The 22,579-nt window shown below is 39.5% G+C and overlaps 2 pseudogenes; both read left to right on the forward strand.

Moving 5' to 3' along the window:
- The first annotated feature begins 3,586 nt into the window (after positions 1-3,586).
- Positions 3,587-4,241, forward strand: LOC108529748 (nascent polypeptide-associated complex subunit alpha pseudogene; annotated as a pseudogene).
- Positions 4,242-20,158: 15,917 nt separating this feature from the next.
- The window catches only part of LOC108529749 (elongation factor 1-alpha 1 pseudogene), a 10,067-nt pseudogene continuing 7,646 nt past the window's right edge, over positions 20,159-22,579 (forward strand).

Raw genomic sequence — 22,579 nt, forward strand, 5'->3', positions numbered from 1 at the left:
CTGGATCTCCTGACCTCGTGATCCGCCCGTCACGGCCTCCCAAAGTGCTGGGATTACAGGCTTGAGCCACTGCGCCCGGCCAACTCAGGGATTTTTTTAATGACGATTTTTCTAGATTGTTAACATGTTTCCTAATTTTACTATAGCCAGTCTTAATTTTATAATTAAGGGTGGGGGTGGGGAGATGCTTTCAGAATAAACGATGTGATAAACATCACAAGATGCTCTTCATGAATGGTAGCTCTTATCTCCCAGACATGTACCTTGGGAAGGCTGAACAAGCTAGGTCAGGACAGCAGTAACCACTAGGAGCTCTCCACTCCAAATAACAAGGCCCCTGTTGATTGGGCTACCATGTTGTCATTTGAAGACAAGGGTAGAATTTGTGCAGTGGATTGATTATTAAAGAAATGTGGTTACAACAATTCTAGTCAACAAAACTCCACCGAGCATACAGGCCACACAGAGAGCTGTGGCTGGGCAAATCTAACTGAAATATAAGCAACTCAACTTCAATAAGTATAAGAAAATGGTTGTGTTGGCCACGTGCAGAGGCTCATGCCTGTAATCCCAGCACTTTGGGAGGCCCAGGTGGGTGGATCACCTGAGGTCAGGAGTTCGAGACCAGCCTGCCCAACATGGTGACACTTCATCTCTACTAAAAGTATGAAAAAAAAAAATTAGCTGGGCCTGGTGGCATCCACCTGTAATCCCAGCTACTCGGGAGACTGAGAGGCAGGAGAATCGCTTAAAACTGGGAGATGGAGGTTGCAGTGAGCTGAGATTGTGCCACTGTCCTCCAGCCTGGGTGATAGAGCAAAACTCTGTCAAAAAAAAAAAGAAAAGAAAAGAAAAAAAGGTTGTGAACTATTTTCTACGTTGATGATGGGGAAAGGGACAGCCTAGGCACAGATAATTTGCCAGGTAGTACATCATATGACCCACTCACCTTTCCTCTGTGCCCAACTATGATTACCCTCTCACTCTTTGTTTCCAAAGGAATGCAGAGCCAATTTTTTAAATTATGTCTTTATTTCCTGGGATAGAGGATATGCTCTAGAGAAGAGATTAAGACTATGAACACTGATGCCCTTCTGACCTGACTCAGCCTTGTACTTCGCTCTTGAGTTCAACCTACTTACATAGACGGCAGGTGGCAAATAAAGACAAAATTATGTTGTCTACCCCTGAGATGGGATGCATCTCAGGTAAGGGACTCATATCCAAGATCATGCTGTCAATCAGAGACAGAAAAATTAGATCCTAAACTTCCAGTAAACAGAGCAACAAGTATTTTTACCTTTCATATCAGCAAGAGGATTATCTCATCTTTAGCTGGTAAGAACTTGTTCTGCAGACAGATTGCAATTTAACACCTAGCGTGCCATCTCTGATGGGCAACATGCACAAACTTTCTGCCATTTCCTATCTACAAGATGAGAGTAAGTGTCCAAGGTTTGGTTTATTTTAGGTATCCCTAAATACAGAGGTACCCCTGAGTTAGGGTGACACAGAGCATTCTAGAAGCAACTTTATAGAAAACCTTAATTGCAGGCTTAATCCCAAAATAGAAATTCTCTTCACTGCAAATTGTCAGTGTGATTTGGCACACCCCAAAATACACAATTGGGTGCCATTGGTCATCCTTTCATTAGAGTTTTATTTCTGAGCTGCCTGAAGCTTTTTATTCTCTTATCTTTCTAAACTTCAGTCATTTAAAATAGTGTGACAGTTATGAAACAATAAACGTAGACAACAGTGAAAATGGCATACTGTCCAGAATTAGACACACATAAATGATCAGTGGGTTTCAACAAAGGTGCCAGGGCAATGGATTAAAAAAAATCTTTTTAACAAATGGCCCTGGGGCAATTGGTCATCCACATGCAAAAAAGAAAAGAACAACTCAAAATGCATTACAGACCTAAATATGAGGGCTAGTACTATAAAATTTCTGGAATACACAGGAGAAAATCTTAATGACTTTGGATTAGGCAAAGATTTCTTCAGTAAGACACAAAAAGCAGGAACTATTTTGTAATTGATAAATTGGACTCCATCAAAATATAAACATTTTACTCTTCAAAAAATCCTTTTGCAAAATACTTGCAAAACTTACATCTATCCAAAGTACATAAAAAATGCTTACAGTTCAATAATAAGACAAATAGGAAAAATATTTGAACAGACATTTTGCCAAAGAAGACATGGATGGCAAATAAGCACAAGAAAAAAATGCTCTTTATCATTAGTCATCAAGGAAATACAAATAAAAATCACAATGAAACACCAGGATGCACCCACTAGAATGGCTAAAATTAAAAAGACTGCAAATAACAAGTGATGGCAAAGATGTAGAGGAAGGAAATCCTAGCCAGCACAATCAAGCAAGAGAAAGAAATAAAGGGCCTCCAAATTGGAAAAGAGGAAGTCAAACTATCTACGTTTCCCAATGATATAATCATATACCTAAAAACCCTAAAGTCTCCTCCAAAAGACTTCTAGATTTAATAAATAAATTCAGTAAAGTCTCAGGTTACAAAATCAATGTACACAAGTCAGTAGCACTACTATCTACTGACAACAATCAAGCTGAGACTCAAATCAAGAACTCAATCCCCTTTACAATAGCTGCAAAAAATAAAATAAAATACCTGGAAATATACTTAACCAAGGAGGTGAAAGATCTATATAAGGAGAACTACAAAACACTGCTGAAAGAAATCACAGTGACACAAATGGAAATACCTGTCATGCTTATGGACTGGAAGAATTAATATCATAAAAATAACCATACTTCCCAAAGCAATCTACAGATTCAATGCAATTGCTATCAAAATACCAACATCATTGTTCACAGCATTAGAAAAAAATTCTAAAATTCACATAGAACCAAAAAAAAGCCTAAATAGCCAAAGCAATCCTAAGCAAAAAGAACAAATCTGGAGGCATCACATTATCCAACTTCAAATTATACTACAAAGCTGTAGTAGCCAAAACAGCATGGTACTGGCGCAAAAGTATATACATAGACCAATGGAACAGTGCACAGAACCCAGAAACAAAGCCAGATATTTACAACCAACTGATCTGCAACAAAGTACACAAAAACATAAATTAGGGAAAGGAAACCCTGTTCAGTAAATGGTGCTGGGAACTGGATAGCCATATGTGGAAGAATGAAACTGGATTCCTATCTCTCACCATATATAAAAATCATCTCAAGGTGGATTAAAGACTTAAATCTAAGACCTGAAATTATAAAAATCCTAGAAGAAAACCTAGAAAAAACTCTTCTAGACATTGGCCTAGGCAAAGAACTTATGACTCAGACCCCAAAAGCAAATGCAACAAAAGCAAAAATAAATAAATAGGAACTGATTAAGCTAAAAAGCTTCTGTACAGCAAAATAAATAATCAGCAGAGTAAACAGGCAACCCGCAGAATGGTAGAAAATATTTGCAAACTATGCATCCAACAATATTTTGACTAATCTCCATAATCTACAAGGAACTCAAATCAGCAAGGAGAAAAACAAATAATCCCATCAAAAAGCGGGCAAAGGGTTCTGCATTCCCTGCGCAAAATGCCCAGCAAAGCCACAGAAACCATCCCTGCTACGGAACAGGAGGTGCCGCAGCTCCAGGCTGACAGAGGGTCTGGAACAGAATCTGACAGTGATGAATCAGTACCAGAGCCTGAGGAACAGGATTCCACACAGACAACCACACAACAAGCCCAGTTGGCAGCAGCAGCTGAAATTAATGAAGAACCAGTCAGTAAAGCAAAACAGAGTCAGAGTGAAAAGAAAGCACAGAAGGCTATGTCCAAACTGGATCTTCGACAGGTTACAGGGGTTACTAGAGTCACTATCTGGAAATCTAAGAATATCCTCTCTTTGTCATCACAAAACCAGATGTCTATAAGAGCCCTGCTTTGGATACCTACATAGTTTGGGGGGGAACCAAAAATGAAGATTTATCTCAGCGAGCACAGCTAGCAGCTGCTGAGAAATTCAAAGTTCAAGGTAAAGCTATCTCAAACATTTAAGAAGAAACACAGACTCCAACTGTACAAGAGGAGAGTTAAGAGGAAGAAGCTGATAAAACAGGTGTGGAAGTTAAGGGCATGGAACTGGTCATGCCCTTGTCAAAGCAAATACATTGAAAGCAAAGGCAGTCCAAGCCCTGAAGAACAATGGTAATGATGTTGTAAATGCTTTTATGGAATTAACAAAGTAACCAACTGAAAACAACTTGTTCAGTGTTTCCAAGAAGTAACTGCAGCTTGATTTGAAATTTGTGCTGTTTCTAAAAGAGCAATAACAATCACTGCAGTCTGGCTCTCTAGGAAGCCCTATCCCTAGGCAAAGGGAGAATGCACCACATCAAGGGATCACCCTGTGGTACAAAAGAATCTGAACAGCAACCCTTGAGTTCCAGATTTTTCCACTGAAATAGCCTACCCAAATGAGAAGGAATCAGAAAAGTAATTCTGGTGATGTGACAAAATGAGGTTCTAGAACATCCCCAAAAGACCACACTATCTCCCCAGTAATAGAACCAAACCAAGAAAAAAATCTCTGAATTGCCGGGTAAAGAATTCAGAAGGTTGATTATTAAGCTACTCAAGGAGACACCACAGAAAGGTAAAAACCAACTTAAAGAAATATAAAAACCAGTACAGGATATGGATGAACATGTCTCCAGAGAAACAGATGTAATAAAGAAAAAACAATCACAACTTCTGGAAATAAAAGATACACTTAAGAAATACAAAATGCACTGCAAAGTGTCAACAATAGACTATAACAAGTAGAAGGAAGAACTTCAGAGCTCAAAGATAAGGCTTTCAAATTAACCTGATCAGACAGAGACAAAGAAAAAAGAATTTTTGAAAATGAACAAAGACTCCAAGAAATTTGGGATTATGTTAAATGACCAAACCTAAGAATAATTGGTGTTCCTGAGGAAGAGGAGAAATCTAAAAGTTTGGAAAACATATTTGAGGGAATAATTGAAAAGAAAAAAAAAAAAAAAACTTCCCTGGCCTCACTAGAGATCTAGACATCCCAATACAAGAAACTCAAAAAAAAAAAAACCTGGGAAATTCATCACTAAAAGATCATCACCTAGTCACATAGTCATCAGGTTATCTAAAGTCAAGACAGAGAAAAGAATCAACAGCTGGGAGGCAAAAGTATTAGGTAACCTATAAAGGAAAACCTATCAGATTAACAGCAGATTTCTCACCAGAAACCTTAGAAGCCAGAAAGGATTGGGGTCCTATCTTTAGCCCCCTCAAACAAAATAATTGCCAGCCAAGAATTTTGTATCCAGCAAAACTAAGCTTCATAAATGAAGGAAAGAAAAAGCCTTTCTCAGACAAACAAATGCTGAGTGAATTTACCACTACCAAGCCAGCATTATAAGAAATGCTAAAAGGAGTTCTAAATCTTTGAACAAAACCTCGAAATATACCAAATAGAACCTCCCTAAAGCATAAATCTCACAGGCACTATAAAACAATAACAATGAAAAAAAGGTGTTCAGGCAGCAACTAGCACAATAAATAAAACAGCACCTCACATTTGAATACTAATGTTGAATGTAAATGACCTAAATACCCCACTTAAAAGATACAAAATGGCAGAATGGATAAAAATCCACCAACCAAGTATCTGCTGCCTTCAAGAGACTCACTTAACGCATAAGGACTCACATAAATTTAAGGTAAAGAGGTGGAAAAAGATGTTCCATGCAAATGGAAACCAAAAGCAAAAAGGAGTAGCTATTTTATATCAGACAAAACAAACTTTAAAGCAAAACAGTTTAAAAGACAAAGAGGGAGATTGTATAATTATAAAAGGATCAGTCTTAACAGAAAACTATCACAATCTTAAATATATATACACCTAACACTGGAGCTCCCATATTTATAAAACAATTATTACTAGATCTAAGAAATTAGATAGATGGCAACGCAATAACAGTGGGGGACTTCAGTACTCCACTGACAGCACTAGACAGGTCATCAAGACAGAAAGTCAACAAAAAATAATGAATTTAAACTGTACCTTAGAACAACTTAACAGGACTTAACAGATATTTACAGAACATTCTACCCAATAACTGCAGAATGTACATTCTTTTCTTCAGCACATGGAACATTCTCCAAAATAGACTATATGATAGACCAGAAAACAAGCCTCAGCAAATTTAAGAAAATCAAAATGATATAAAGTACCCTCTCAGAACAGTGGAATAAACCCGGAAATAAACTCCAAAAGAACCCTCAAAACTATAAAAATACATTGAAATTAAATAATCTACTCCTGAACAATCTTTGGGTCAATAATGAAATGAAGATGGAAATTTAAAAATTATTTGAATTGAATGATAATAGTGACACAACTTATCAAAACCTCTGGGATACAGCAAAAGTGGTGCTAAGAAGAAAGTTCATAGTATTAAATGCCTACATGAGAAGTCTGAAAGAGCACAAATAGATAATATGATGTCACATCTCAAGGAACTAGAGAAATGAGAACAAATCAAACTCAAACCCAGCAGAAGAAAAGAAATAAAGAGCAGAACTAAATGAAATTGAAAAAAAAAATACAAAAGATAATTGAAGCAAAAAGCTGGTTCTTTGAAAAGATAAACAAAGTTGATAGACAATTAGCGAGATTAACCAAGAAATAAAAAGAGAAGATCCAAATAAGCTTAATTAGAAACAAAACAGTAGATATTACAACCTATATCACAGAAATACAAAAGATCATTTAAGGCTGCAATGAATACTTTTACATGCACAAACCAGAAAATCTAGAGGAGATGGGTAAATTCCTGGAAATACACAAACCTCCTAGATTAAATCAGAAAGAAATAGAAACTCTGAACAGACCAATAACAAGTAGCAAATTGAAACAGTAATTAAATAATTGCCAACAAAAAAAAAAAGTCCAGCACCAAATTCTATCAGGCATTCAGGTACCAATCTTACCAGAACTATTCCAAAAGATACAGAAAGAAGGAATCCTCTGTAAGTCATTCTATGAAACCAGTATTACCCTAATACCAAAACCAGGACAAGACATAACAAAAAAAGAAAACTCCAGACCAATATCCCTGATGAACATAGATGCAAAACTCCTCAACAAAATATCAGCTAGCCAAATTCAACAACATATCAAAAAGATAATCCACCATGATCAAGTGGATTTCATACCAAGGATGTAGGGATGGTTTAATATACACAAGTCAATAAATGTGACACACCACATAAACAGAATTAAAACAAAATCACATGATCATCTCAATAGATGCAGAAAAAGCATTTGACAAATCCAGCATCTCTTTATTAATATATTAGTATTATTATATATTCTATACTGAGCAAAGTCAGTATAGAATAAAATACCTCAAGCTAATAAAAGCCCTCTATGACAAACCCACAGTCAACATTATACTGATGAGGAAAGAGCTGAAAGCATTTCCCCTGAGAACTGGAACAAGACAAAGATGCCCACTTTCACCACTGTTATTCACCATTGTAGTGGAAGTCCTAGCCAGAGCAATCAGACAAGAGAAAGAAATAAAGGGCATCCAAATTGGTAAAGAGGAAGTCAAACTGTCGCTGTTCACCAATGATATGATCATATACATAGAAAACCCTAAAGACTCATCCAGAAAGCTCCTAGACCTGATAAATGAATTTTAGTAAAGTGTCAGGATACAAAATGAATGTACATAAATCAGTAGCACTGCTATACACCAACAATGATCAAGCTGAGAATAAAATCAAGAACTCAATCCCTTTTACAACAGCTCCATAAAAAATAAAATACTTAGGAATATACCTAACCAAGGAGGTAAAAGACCTCTACAAGGAAAACTTACAAAACACTGCTGAAAGAAATCATAGACGACACAAACAAATGGAAACACATCCCATGCTTGGGGATGGGTAAAATCAATGCTATGAAAATGACGATACTGTCAAAAGCAATCTATAAATTCAATGCAATTCCCATCAAAATACCACCATCATTCTTCACAGAACCAGAAAAAACAATCCTAAAATTCATATGGAACCATAAAAGAGCCACACAGTCAAAGCAGGACTATACAAAAAGAACAAATCTGGAGGTCCTACGTTAGTTACCCAACTTCAAACTATACCACAAGTTACCAAAACAGCATGGTTCTGGTATAAAAATAGGCATGTTGACCAGTCGAACAGAATAGAGAACCCAGAAATAAAACCAAATATTTACAGCCAACTGATCTTTGACAAAGCAAACAAAAACATAAAGTGGGGAAAGGACACCCTATTCAACACATGGTGCTAGGATAATTGGCAAGTTACATGTAGGAGAATGAAACTGGATCTTCATCTCTCACTTTACACAAAAATCAACCCAAGATGGATCAAAGACTTAAATCTAAAACCTGAAACTATAAAATTTCTGGACGATAACATCAGAAAAACCCTTCTAGACATTGGCTTAGGCAAAGATTTCATGACCAAGAACCCAAAGCAAATACAACAAAAACAAAGATAAATATGTGGGACTTAATTAAAGAGCTTTTGCACAGTGAAAGGAACAGTCAGCAGAGTAAACAACAACCCACAAAGTGAGAGAAAATATTTGCAAACTATGCATCTGACAAAGGACTAATATCCAGAATCTAGAGGGAGCTCAAACAAATCAGCAACAAAAAAACAAATAATCCTATCAAAAAGTAGCCTAAAGACATGAATAAACAAGTCTCAAAAGAACATATACAAGCAGCCAACAAACATATGAAAAAATGCTGGACATCACGAATTATCAGGGAACTGCAAATCAAAACCACAATGAGATACCACCTTACTCCTGCAAGATTTTTTTTATTTAAAAAATCAAAACATAACAGATGTTGGTATGGATGTGGCAAAAAGGGAACACTGTTACACTGCTAGTAGGAATGTAAACAAGTGCAACCACTATGGAAAACAGAAAGGAGATTCCTTAAAGAACTGAAACTAGATCTACTATTTGATCCAGCAATCCCACTGCTGGGTATCTACCCAGAGGAAAAGAAGTCATTATATGAAAAAGACACTTGCACGTGCATGTTTATAGCAGCACAATTTGCAATTGCAAAAATATGGAACCAGCTTAAATGCCCATCGACTAACCAATGAATAAAAAATGTGATGTGTGTGTTATATATATAATGTGTGATATATACATATACACACACATATATAGGAATAAATATATATATAGGAATATACAAAAAGTAACGAAATAATGGTATTCACAGTAACCTAGATGGAGATGGAGACCATTATTCTAAGTAAAGTAATTCAGGAATGGAAAACTAAACATGGTGTGTTCTCACTTGTAAGTGAGAGCTAGGCTATGAGGACACAAAGGCATAAGAATGATATAATGGACTTTGGGAACTCAGGTGGGGATGGGTGGGAGAGGAGCAAGGAATAAAATACTACACATTGGGTGCAGTGTACACTGCTCAGATGACAGGTACACCAAAATCTCAGAAATCACCACTAAAGAACTTCTCCATGCAACCGAACACCACCTGTTCCCCGAAAACTACCAAAATAAAAAAATAAAAAGAAATAAAATAATAAAGACCAAAAAAGTGGGCAAAGGACATGAATAGACACTACTCAAAAGAAGATATACGAATAGCCAGCAAACATGAAAAAATGATTAACATCACTAATCATCAGGGAAATGCAAATTAAAACCACAATGAGATACCACCTTACCCCAACCAGAATGGCCATTTTTTTTGAAGTCAAAAAACAACAGATGTAGGTATGGATGTGGTACAAAGGGAATGCTTATGCACTGCTAGTAGGAATGTAAATTAGTACAACCTCTATGGAAAACAGTATGGATTTCTCAAAGAACTAAAAGTAGATCAACCACTAGATCCAGCAATCCCACTACTGGGTATCCACCCAAAGGAAAAGTCATTATATCAAAAATGTACCTGCATGCGTATATTTATCACAGTGCAATTTACCATTGCAAAGATATGGAACTAACCTAAGTGCCCATCAGCTGATAAGTGGATAAAGTAGACAGATGATAGATAGATAGATAGATAGATAGATAGATAGATAGATAGATACACACACACAGACACGCACACACACACACACTATGAAATACTACCCAGTCATAAATAAGAATGAAATAATGCCTTCTGCAGCAACTTGGATGGAGGATGGAGCTGGCGGCCATTATTCTAAGTGAAATAACACAGGAATGAAAAACCAAGTACTGTGTGCTCTCACTTATAAGGGAGGCATACGGAGGGGTATAATGGACATTGGAGACTTAGAAGCAGGGAGAGGCGGGGGAGAGGTGAAGAATAAAAAGCAACATATTGGGTACAATGTATACCACTCGGGGATATGTGCACTAAAATCTCAGATTTTACTGCTGTACAATTTATCCATGTAACCAAAAACTGCTTGTTCCCCAAAAGCTATTGAAATTAAAAATATATTTTTAAAAAGATGTGGTACAAACTCTCATACATTGCTAATAGGAGTGTAAAATGATACACTTTGGAATACAAGCAGTTTCTTATAAATTTAACATACAGGTACTATAAGAACCAACAATTCCACTCCACTTATTAACCCAAAAGAAATGGAAGCATATGTCCACACATAACTTTCATGCAAATGTTTAAAATAGCTTTACTCAAAACAGCCAAAAACTAAAAGTAGTCCAAATATTCACTTGTAGGTGAATGGATAAATAAATCTTGATATACCCAAACAAAGGAAGATTCAGCAATAAAAATAAACTATTGAAACCCACAACATAGATTAATCTCAAAAACAGTATGCAGAGTGAAAGAAGTCACGCCCAAAATACATACGTCCTGTATGATTTCATTCATATATATAATATACATATATATGTATATATATACACACACATATATGTGTATGAATAAAAAAACAAATAATGCTATCAAAAAGTAGGATTTCATTCATATATATAATATACACATATATGTATATATATACAGACACACATGTATATGAATGATGTGTGTGTGTATATATGAATGAAATTATATACACACATATATATGTATATATATATAAATTTTTTTTGAGACAGGATCTGGCTCTGTCACCCAGGCTGGAGTGCAGTGGCACAGTTTTGGCTCACTGCAACCTCTGTCTCCCAGGCTCAAGAGATCCTCCCACATCAGCCTCCTGAGTAGCTGGGACCACAGGTGCATGCCACCATGCCCGGATAATTTTTATATTTTTTGTAAAGGCAGGGTTTTGCCTTGATGACAAAGCTAGGCCTGAACTCCTGGGCTCAAGCAATCCACCCACCTCAGCCTACCAAAGTGCTGGGATTACAGACATGAGCCACCACACCTGGCCGATGCCATATATTTAAGATTCTAGAAAATGCAATGTAATCTATAGCAATAAAAGCTGATCTGTGATTGCTTGGGACTAGAGGTGAAAGAAGGATTGACCATAAGAAGACAGAGAAGGAACTTAGGCCTGATGGAAATCTTGTGTGTGGATCATGGTGGTGGTTATATGTATACATTCATCAAATTCACCAAAATTAAAATAGGTGAAGCTTATTTTATATTAATTTATCTCAATAAACTGAATTTTTTTTTAAAGGGGGAAACTTTCCAAGAAGCAGCATTAAAATATAGTTGCCTCCATATCATCAGGGGATTGGTCCCAGGACTCCCACGGATACCAAAATCCACAGATGGTCATGTCCCTGACACAATGTATGAGTGATGTATACCTTTATTACACATAAGCTTGGTTGCATATAATGCATATAAGCTATGTACACCCTCCCATTTACCTTAAATCATCTCCAGATTACCTATAATACCTAACACAATGTAAATGCTATGTAAATAGTTTTTATACTGTGTTGATGTTTGTATTATTTTATTATTGTATTATTCTTTTTACTTTATTTTTCTAATAATTTTAACCAATAGTTGGTTGAATCCTCGGATATGGAACCTGCAGATACAGAGGGCCAACTGTACAATAAACTGAAACTTTCTTCCTGGGGTAATCAGAGGATTAAAAAAATAAAAAGAGAGTAACTTCTCCTTAAGTGAATCAATGTTTTTAATCTCCAAAATCAACTGTGAGGACACACCGCCTTTTGCAGTTACAACTAACCCTACAAAGTGCCTGCCTTTTCCATCCTTCATCCCATCTTTGGATAAGATTTTAATGATCAGCTGATACATTAGCAGGAATTAGTTGGCAACCATGGAAAAGGTCAGGCTTTATAGACATGGAACAGAAGAAGGGCAAAGGCTACAGTTTCACCTCAAGCCTTAGGAGATCCAGGCACAGTGTCTCACGCCTATAATCCCAGCACTTTGGGAGGCCGAGGAGGGTGGATCACTTGAGGTCAGGAGTTCGAGACCAGCCTGGCCAACATGGTGAAACCCTGTCTTTACTAAAAATACAAAAATTAGCCAGGCATGGTGGCGTGCACCTGTAATCCCAGCTACTCTGGAGGCTGAGGCATGAGAATCGCTTGAACCCGGGAGGCAGAGGTTGCAGTGAGTCAAGATATATGTAAAATGTATAGAATACTGGCATTCTAAGAATACACCCACGAGCTGTGGAGATGACAGGGAAGAAGAAACAGAGGGAGAAAGAGAAAGCAGAGGGGGCATCCTCTCAGCTGCTCGGCCTCTTGCTCTCGCTCAGGCACCTGACCCTTCAATTTCCCATGGGACAACCTGGACACAGGTCAGGTTGCAAGGAACCAAACAATGAACAGTTTAGAAGCAGCAGCCTTGGCCGCTGAAAACGATGCATCTGCTCAGAGCCACTCCTAACAGCGACGGGACTCCAGGTTAAAAGTTCCAGTGTAGGCTCATGTCCTGTATGCCTAAAATATCAAAAGTTATAAATCAAGCTATCAAACTGCTAAAGGCAATGTGACATATTATCCTATATTGATCAGTATACCTTCATATGGACAAAGTTTAAAATATGTATAAAATTAGGTTTTAATATAACTGAAGGTTGGCAAAATATCAAACAACTAAATTTAGTATTGCCTATGTCTGAGTGTTCTATTAACGGGCTAGTGTTGTTTGATATGTAACAAAGGTATACATCATTCATACATGACATTTATTTCATAAGTTTTATTTTTCCTGACTTCATTTTAGCAAAATTATAATTATATTTTTATAATCAAGATTTTCAGGTCATGCACAGTGGCTTATGCCAATTCCAGAACTTTGAGAGGCTGAGGCAGGAGCATTGTTCGAGCACAGGAGTTTGAGACCAGCCTGCGCAACATAGCAAAATCCCACATCTATAAAAACATTTTTTTAATGAGCCAGGTGTGGTGGCATGTGCCTGTAGTCCCAGATACTCTGGAGATTGAGATGGGAGGATTGCCTGAGCCCAGGAGATCAAGGCTGCAGTGAGCTGTGATCACACCTGGGCCACAGAAGGAGACCCTGCCTCAAAAATAAAAATTTTCATATAATTTGTGTTAGATGGATAGCAATGCCTTAAACTATTAAATAATAAAATGTAATAATATTCAAAATGTATAAAATTAGAATGAATTTTCATTAAAATATAAATTATTTGATTTTAAAATTAAAATTATTTTATGCTTTCAAGATAGGTTATTTTCTAAAATATTCCAAAGTATATATGTATATAAAATCCAAATTTTAACTAATGAATATAAAATTTTACATCAAGAGTTTTAAAGCTGAAGTTGTATTTAATTTTGGAAAATGTAATCAAACAATATTAAATATATTTTGTAGAAGTAAAACTATTCCTAATTTTAGCATTCAATTTCCATCTAGCCCCCTATATAAAGAATAGATAACACACTTCAGGCATATTACTTCTAGGCCTACATAAATACAAATTTAAGAATAATATGCACTGTTTTAACATTGCAAACTATTCCTCAGCTACCATGTGTAGCTATTGCAAAACTGTGCTAATTTATGAGTACCTCTGGAACCAAGAATTGGAGCACAAAGAGAAATAAGAAAATGAACGTTTGGCACTACTGAGAAACAGTAACTCTTTATGCAAGAATTCATTACAAGTTAATTAAAGATAAATTAATTAAATGATTTTTTCTTTACCTCAGTGCTCTGCTGGTCAAATCATTCTTACCCTCCCAAGCAAGTCCAACCCAGGCAGCAGCACAACCCTCAAATTTGTGACATTCAGATACATTTGCCTTTGTTTCAAGGACATAGGGCAAGAATATGTATGTATGAAGAATTTCCCTGGGACCTGAATGGTGTTAGTCACAAAAGCAGATGTCTAGGGATGTAAGCCTATGTTGAGCACCAGTTCTTAAAGTGACAGAGCTGGCCATTTGGTCTCTGACGTGTGTGTGTGTGTGCACGCGCGTGTGTGTGTGTGTGTGTATTTATGACATATGAGACTCTCTAAAGCATAGGGCTCAAGTCTAAATGCACCAGTGCTTGTGATAACTCTCTTACATTTTTTTATCTGAATATATCCACGTTTTATTCAGATCAGTTAAATTAATCTTTAATTATACAAGTAATTTGTAAATATATTCCTTTGTTCCAAAATTATTTAAACGTTGAAGATAAGGCTACAATCCAACTCATCTATCTACCCCACCCCACTGTTATACGTTTGGCTGCAAGTTCATTACCAATCTTTCTAAATGCATTACATCATAGTAATAGCCAACACTGGTACAATACCAGTATTCTAAGCACTTTACATCCTTCATCCTTCTTGCTTTTTATCTTTTTAAAATCCTCATAACAACCCCATAAGACAGCTACTTTACATAAACATACTCATATATTTACTTATCAAGGATCTATAGCACTCTGTGTGTTCAGCATAAAATATATCATACTTATAGTTGAAATATGGTTTCTTCTCTTAATGTATCTTGGAGATCTACTCATCTTAGGACATTAAGATCTTACTTTCCTTCTTAGTAGCAAGAGGTATATATAAGCAAAATACACCTCTTGCTTTGGGAGGGAAATAAGTTTTCTAAAGGCATTCAGAATTTCCCATTTACTGAGATTTCTAATTCCTTGATTTCTAATTATTTTCAGCGTCTGAGATGCCCAGGCAGTTAGCAATGAGGTGAAAGGTTAGCTGCACAGCTGGCCAACGCAAAGCCTCCCTCTGCAAAAGCTCGAATTTGCTGTGGAACATACTTCTCCCACTAGAAACATGTCAGTTCTTGAAATGAAAAAGGGGCAGAAGCCCCAGCAAGCTATTTCAGGATGACTTTGTAATAAATATATATGAAGGAGCAGGAATAGTCACGTCCATACAATTATTCTTCGTTGGAGAAGACCCACCTCTTCCGGACTAAATTACCAAACACACCAAATTGATCTCAGCCCTCTCTTTCAGCTCCCAGCAACCTGCACCCCATCACCACCAGCGACTCTGTCTTGCATTCTGAATTAGCACAAGGAGCTGAATTCTCCTCCATGCTATTCCTCTTCCCCGCCGCCACTTGCATCTCTACCTCATAAATAGATCTGTTCCTACATGGAGCTTTCTACAGGGTGTTGGATGAACGATTGTCTAAGTTATTTTTTCACATTAATAAGTGAGTGGCTGCTACTTCTCTCTCAAAACTGCCCAAACAAGAGCTTATTTTAATCTAAACAACTCTTTGGTGAATTGAGGCTCTTTGGGAGGATACATTTAGGGACAGGGAAACCACCCAAATACTTACTCCTCCATTATTGTCAGTAAGAAAAGCAAACGAGCTCATTAGTATTTATGATGCATCAAAGATGAGAGACGAGAGATGCAGAGCAGAGCTAAACATAAATAAACAAAGTGATCAGCATGAAACAACCGAGCTTGCTGGGACCATAAACCTTCAGGCAAGAGCTAAAAGGAGAAATGGGGCAAAATATGGGGAGAGGTAATGAGAACTGATATTTTTATCCTTTCTTCTTTGCAATAGCAAAGTCGAATTCAACTGCTTTAGTAATCAGGAGTTTGGCTGTTAGCATGCTAAAGGCTTTGTGTTTCTTCATGAAAAGAAGCGCCTGGATAATTTTGCTAATACTTGTTATTTGCCCCCAAAGTCTCAATGGGGGAGTTTTCCACCATCACCCTGCATCACTTAGGAAAATAATAATCCCGAAATCCTTATCTGTCTAGGTCTCATCTCTAGGGAAGTCTCCATGATTTTAAGCGCTCTTGCCCTTATGCATAAAACATATTTGTTACACTCACCCCCAGTGACTGGAAAATACAGACCCAATATGCTTCATCCAGCTGTACCCTGTCTCCACTAAAAACACACAAAAAATTAGCCAGCCATGTGGCTCGTGCCTGTAATCTCAGCTACTCAGGAGGCTGAGGCAGGAGAATTGCTTGAACCCGGGAGGTGGAGGTTGCAGTGAGCTGAGATCGTGTCACTGCACTCCAGCCTGGAAGTCAGAGCTTTTTTTCTTTCATAAAAAAAGAAAGAAAACAGTGATGCACAAGAAACTGGATGAATCACCAGTCCACGCTGACAGCCCATGAGGCTACCATACATTTCCTGTTGACCTTTTAAGTAGTTTTAGAAGGTACTAAGGAAGCGGGAGAAAGATGAGTATTTTATATGTGTGTAGGGGCGGGGGGAGTGTAGGGCGAACATCTGATCTGATCCTGTTCTCTGCAATCATCATCTTTCATTTCACAAAGAAGGAGCAGTAGACTAATCCTGAAGAAAGGTACTCCACCACCTCTTAGTTTTATAATTTAAACTACCATTTTACTCTGTTCAAAGAGATAAATGATATCGTAACACACAAATCAATTTAGGCTTGAATTCATGTTAGGAAAGTAAATATAACCACTGATATTTCCATAATAAATTTAATTTTCATTCAGCCTCTCTTTACAAGACTGCAGAATTCATTCCTTAAACCAAAATCCCATTAGCATATGTTAAAATATATCCAGAGGAATAGTCCCCTTTTGTTTTAAGGGTTTTAAGTCAATCCATCCGTCCTGTTGGAGGGGAAACTGAAGGAAGTTTACTATATAAGAACTCATCTGATTGCCTCATAAATCACAAGATACAGGCAAAATAAGGACTTTGGGATTTCAGGGACAGATAAAAAATGTCTATGAAAAGACATCGTAACCTGATGGGCCACTGGAATATTGCCCTTACCCACACTGCTGCAGACACCAAATACCGCCCACAGATACACGGGTTTCTCCACCTGCATAGGGTTTTTGGTTTTGTTTGTTTAGAAGGAGTCTCACTCTGTAACCCAGGCTGGAGTGCAGTGGCGAGATCTCGGCTGACTGCAACCTCTGCCTCCCAGGTTCAAGCGATCCTCATGCCTCCGCTTCCAGAGTAGCTGGGATTACAGATATGCACCACTATGCCTGGCTATCTTTTGTATTTTTGGTAAAGACGGGGTTTAGCCATGTTGGCTGGGCTGGTCTCGAACTCCCGACCACAAGTGATCGGCCTGCCTCAGCCTCCCAAAATGCTGGGGTTACAGGCATGAGCCACTGTGCCCAGCCTGCATAGGGTTTTGAAAAATTAACTTAATTGCCTGTATTTAAAATTGGGAGATTTCATATTAAAATGTGGACTTCCAATTACACTGAAAATCCAATTTCTGGCAACACGATGCCCACCCTCCAGCATGTCAGCAATCAGTGGAACTGCTCCCATGAGAGCTCCACTGTTTCTACTCCACTGGTTCTGTCACCATCCCAGTCCTACAAGTATTTGAAATTGAACCTCCTGATGGGCATTGAGGATTTATTAAAGGAAAGGGAGAGAAACAGAGAGAGAGAGAGAGACAGAGAGAGAAACAAGCCTGGCTGGTAACAGAAGTAGGAGCACCCTGGGAGGTCACATGTTCTTCTGTTAGTGGCCCAGCCAGTGTTAATACTTACCATCATCCCTCTTAGGAGGCAGGTAATGTTTGCAAACAAGGTGACAATTAAATTGCCTGACTCTTCCCTGCTTCCAGGCACCACTATAACTTTTCAGACAAATTAGAAGCCACCTCAGAAATGACCTTTCAGAGTTCCTGAGAGTTCCTGTTCAAGTCTGGAACACACACGTACACACAACTACAAATGTTGAGATGCAAGGCGTGTCCCATCTTTAAAGTCAACTTAAATGCTGGTACCACTCTGCTAAGCAAGCCACAGCCACCACATGATAGCAATATCATGCTATCTCAATATCATGCTAGCTGTGATCAGGTGGGAATAACTGAGCATGGGGGCAGCACTTGGGGAGGATACAGGGAACTGACCTGCCTCCCTGGAGTCTGCTCTCCCAGGAAGGGAGAGAGCCTTTTGCTCTCATCTCCTGTCCTGGGAATCACCCCACAGTTACCGTCAGGAACTATGCCTCTAAAGGGCACTACTTGGGGAATGAACCAGTGGCCTTGACCTGTTTAACATTATGAGCTCATTAACTCACCAGAGTAGGCACCAGCACAGGGAATGAAAAGAAGATATTGGAAACCTATGGCCTGGTGGTTGTGGGAAAGGATAGTTAATTGTAAAAAAAAAAAGCAATTTGCAGAAGGTACATGTGTGAGGAAAATCTCCGGAAGGATACACACCAAATGTCAACACTAACTGTCCCAGAGAATGACAGTTCGTTTACACAGTCTGCTCTGCTTGAGTGTTCTTAAGCAAGCAGGGATTGCTTTCATGGTTATAAAAACTCTTAAAATAGATTATTATAAAGTAGTCAATATAAAATATTCTTATAAAATACATGTTAGACGTAGAGATATATTTCTGCATTAAAAAGCTTATTTCTGTGTAACAGAACTACGAGGTAATTATTTTCTTCTTTGTAATTGTATCCTCCAAATTTTCTACTTTCATAATCTGGGAAAAAATAATAAACATTAATGAAAAATTTTAAGATAAATCTTGTATCTTAAATCATCTCTCACCCTCATCCTCTAACTCCTATATTTAACTGAAACAGAAAGTTCCTATTTGCCTTCCCCACCCTGATTTCCATATCCCATTCCCCGCTACAGTATTTCCTCTCTCACATCTCCCTGTCATGACAGCATCTGTTGACATGGCCAGTAAGTGACAACATGTCAAACAGAATCCCAGCATTAAGACATGCTCAGGAGTAATCCCTAAAGGAAGCTGGTTCCTAAATGTCACGTGTATCAAGCCCCCTTTTTGCCCCAATTGTCCACACCCACAATGTTCAGAAGAACTGAGACTCAAAGCAAAGGTCCTGGTGAAGATGACTGCAGAACATTTAGGTAGGCCGGGCATGGTGCCTCACGCCTATAATCCCAACCCTGAGGGAGGCCAGCATGGGCAGATCACCTGAGGTCAGGAGTTCAAGACTGGCCTGGCCAACATGGTGAAACTCCGTCTCTACTAAAAATACAAAAATTAGCCAGGTGTGATGGCAGACGCCTGTAGTCCCAGCTACTCGGGAGGCTGAGACAGGAGAATCACTCGAGCCCTGGAGGCAGAGGTTGCAGTGAGCCAAGATCGTACCACTGGACTCTAGCCTGGGTGACAGGGTGACAGAGCAAGACTCTGTCAAAAAAAAAAAAAAAAAAAAAAAAGAACATTGAGGTAAAGTACAAAGCCCCCAAAGAAGTCCTATTTTATGATATTTTCCAGTCTGGGCTGAGGGGAACTTCAAATGTCTTTTTCTAGAGCATATTCTGGGTAACAAGTGTGTGGCAAATTAGCTGAACTCTAGATAATGTGGCTGAATAATGTGCTACCCTCACTCATGAAACCTCTTACTGGGGTGTAATCATTGTGTCAACTAGAATGGCCCATAGGGTGCTCAGATATTTGGTTCAATGTTATTCTGGGTGTGTCTGTCAGGCTGTTTCTGGAAGAGATGAGCATTTGAATGGGTAGACTGAGGAAAGCAGATGGCCCTCCCCAGTGTGGGTGGGCACCATTCAATCCACTGAGGGCCTGAACAGAACAAAAGGCAGAGGAACAGATAATTTGCCTGTCTGCCTACTTGAGCTGAGCCCTCCATCTTCTCCCAGCCTGGGCAAGGGCAGCTTCAACTTTGTCCCTTGCATCACAAAGGCCAGGAAATAACAACACAGAGATGGCAGCAAGGGTTGTTAGAACTGAGTGGGGGCTCGCAGCCGGTCACAACCCTTCCAAAGACCCAGAAAGGCAAGGAAAAGAACCGAAGCTTCCCCACACCCATGCCTTCCCCACACCTAGCATCCAGGAAGGGGAGAATGCAGAACAGTAGGCAAGGGTCTGGCATTTAGGGGCCATTGAGTTGTCTGTGGAGGACCACAGACACCACAGACAGTGCCGGTGAGGACCCAGTGACATAACCAGGGCAGGAGGCTGAGGCAGGACCAAGACCACAGGAGAGCCAGGAAGGCTGCCGCAGTGGCATTTGTGAAAGCTCTGCCCCAGCTCAGCAGCCACCCCTAGAGTGCCTGGCCTTCAAGATGAATATGATTGAAGTCACTGATTTTATTTCAAATGTTAGTGACCAGATCGCATTTTCCTGTATCGCACAAATGAAGGCTAGAGATCAGAAATTAAATAATAGAAAACAGAAAATTACATTCCTTGCACACCCAAGTCTATAGAAATGTGTACCACTCTAGAGAGAACGGATGAGAAAGTATCCTCCCCTTGCCACTGGAAGCACCCAAGGCCCTGCCATAGGTGACAGCCCCTGAGGGGTGGGCTCTGAGGGTCCCATCTTGCCTCTGCCTCATCAGTTGCGAAGTCACCCAAAGCAACCAACAAGGTCTTGCTGGTGCCACCCCACAGTCTGGGGCACCTGGGACCTTATGACATGCCATTGCTGTCCGCCATTCAGTGTGCAGGGCCCTAATCTGTTTTCTGGCTCTCTTGGGACCTCACTGGTTTTTTCACCCTGCAGGCAGAACACAGCCTGGCTGTGATTTGGAATGTGACAAGGTAACCATGATGAGAGTTAGGCCCAGCAGCAGTCACTGTCCTGGCAGGAGCAAAAAGGACCAGATCTGAGTCACCCCCTTCCTTGTTCCGGCTGGGCAGGGCCCTGGCCCCGTTCCTCGAGGTCCACCTCTTCAGCCTGCACTCTCTCAGGGTAAGGAAGTCTCCAGCTCCCCTTTCCAGCCCCTTCTTGACAAAACTCACAGAATTAACCCCAGGAGGCTTCTCCCAGCCTCCCAGGCACCAGCCTCCAGCACTCGTCCTGCCGTTTCTCCTCTTCTTTAACCCCTTACCTCTCGGGCGGACCCACTGTGGGTCAGTGCTTCTGAAGCCTCCTGCATGTGCGGGTGACTCTGGCCCCCTGCTGCCATCTCCATGCTCACAATGACACACAAGCCTGGGCAGGTGCTCCCACACTGGGAGACACCGTGGCAGGAGTTCTCCCATTCTCGCTGAGGAGGGAGGGGGGTATTTTTTCCCCAAAGGGTTGAGAAATGACCAGATGGGCAGAGGTCTGGAGGGGCTGCCATGGGTTCCAAGGTCTTTGGGTGAGCACCTTCTCGGACTGAGAGGCAGGAGCAGGAGGTCCTGGGGAAGATATTCCAAGCTCAGCCTGGCTCCTGGCCCTATTACTGGCATTTAAGCCAGAAGAGGACTCCCAGGGAAGGTGTGCACTAACTCCCCAAGGACAGGTGTGTGACCTTCTCTGAACCCCACTTTTCTTGACTGTCAGAAGGGACACAGGCACTTTCAAGGGCTTTGGTGAACTGCGTAGGTGGCCCCAATAAATGGTAGCTGTTCCTATTTCCTCTCCCCAGCACCAGCTGTAATTCTCCATATCTTTTCACAGCATCCTTAAAAGACAGCTAATGCAGCAAGGCGTTAGGCTGAATACGTAGCATTTTACGTATGCCCATCCCCCCACAAGACTGCTTTTAACAAAACTGCACATAACTCTTTATTTCCCTTAAAATAACATAGAAGCCAGGTGCAGTAGCTCACGCCTATAATTCCAGCACTTTGAGAGGCCAGTTCAAGAAGACAGCTTTGAGGCAGGAGAATAGGGTCTGGAGGCAGGGAACCTATAGCCAATTTGTGCTGAATTCCTAGAATGGAATCAAAATGAAAACTCCATCTCTCCACACCCAAGTAACAAAAGGATCAAAGGCTACTCTTTGCAAACCCACCCCCCACTTTTCTGCCTTGCAGATGAAAAATGAAAGTATCTCTGATTGGTCCCCTCCTGCAACCAGTCAGACTGGTTGCAGGCCAAGTCTTTATGTGTAACTTTGTAATTTCACTTCAGCCTCTGATTGGTCACCTTCCACAACTAATCAAACTGGTTGCAGGCCACTACTTCATTTACATAGGTGTTAACCAAGTAACAAATGGGAAACTTCTAGAGGGCATTTAAACCCCAGAAAACTCTGTAACCAGCACTCTTGAGCCGCTTACACAAGTCAGCTCCCACTCTGTGGAGTGTACTTTTGTTTCAATAAATTTGTGCTTCTGTTGCTTCATTCTTTCATTGCTTTGTGCATTTATTTTTGTCCAATTCTTTTTTTTTTTTTTTTTTTTTTTT

This window comes from Rhinopithecus bieti, unplaced genomic scaffold, assembly GCF_001698545.2.
Source record: "Rhinopithecus bieti isolate Rb0 unplaced genomic scaffold, ASM169854v2 scaffold_6710, whole genome shotgun sequence".
NCBI lineage: Eukaryota > Metazoa > Chordata > Mammalia > Primates > Cercopithecidae > Rhinopithecus > Rhinopithecus bieti.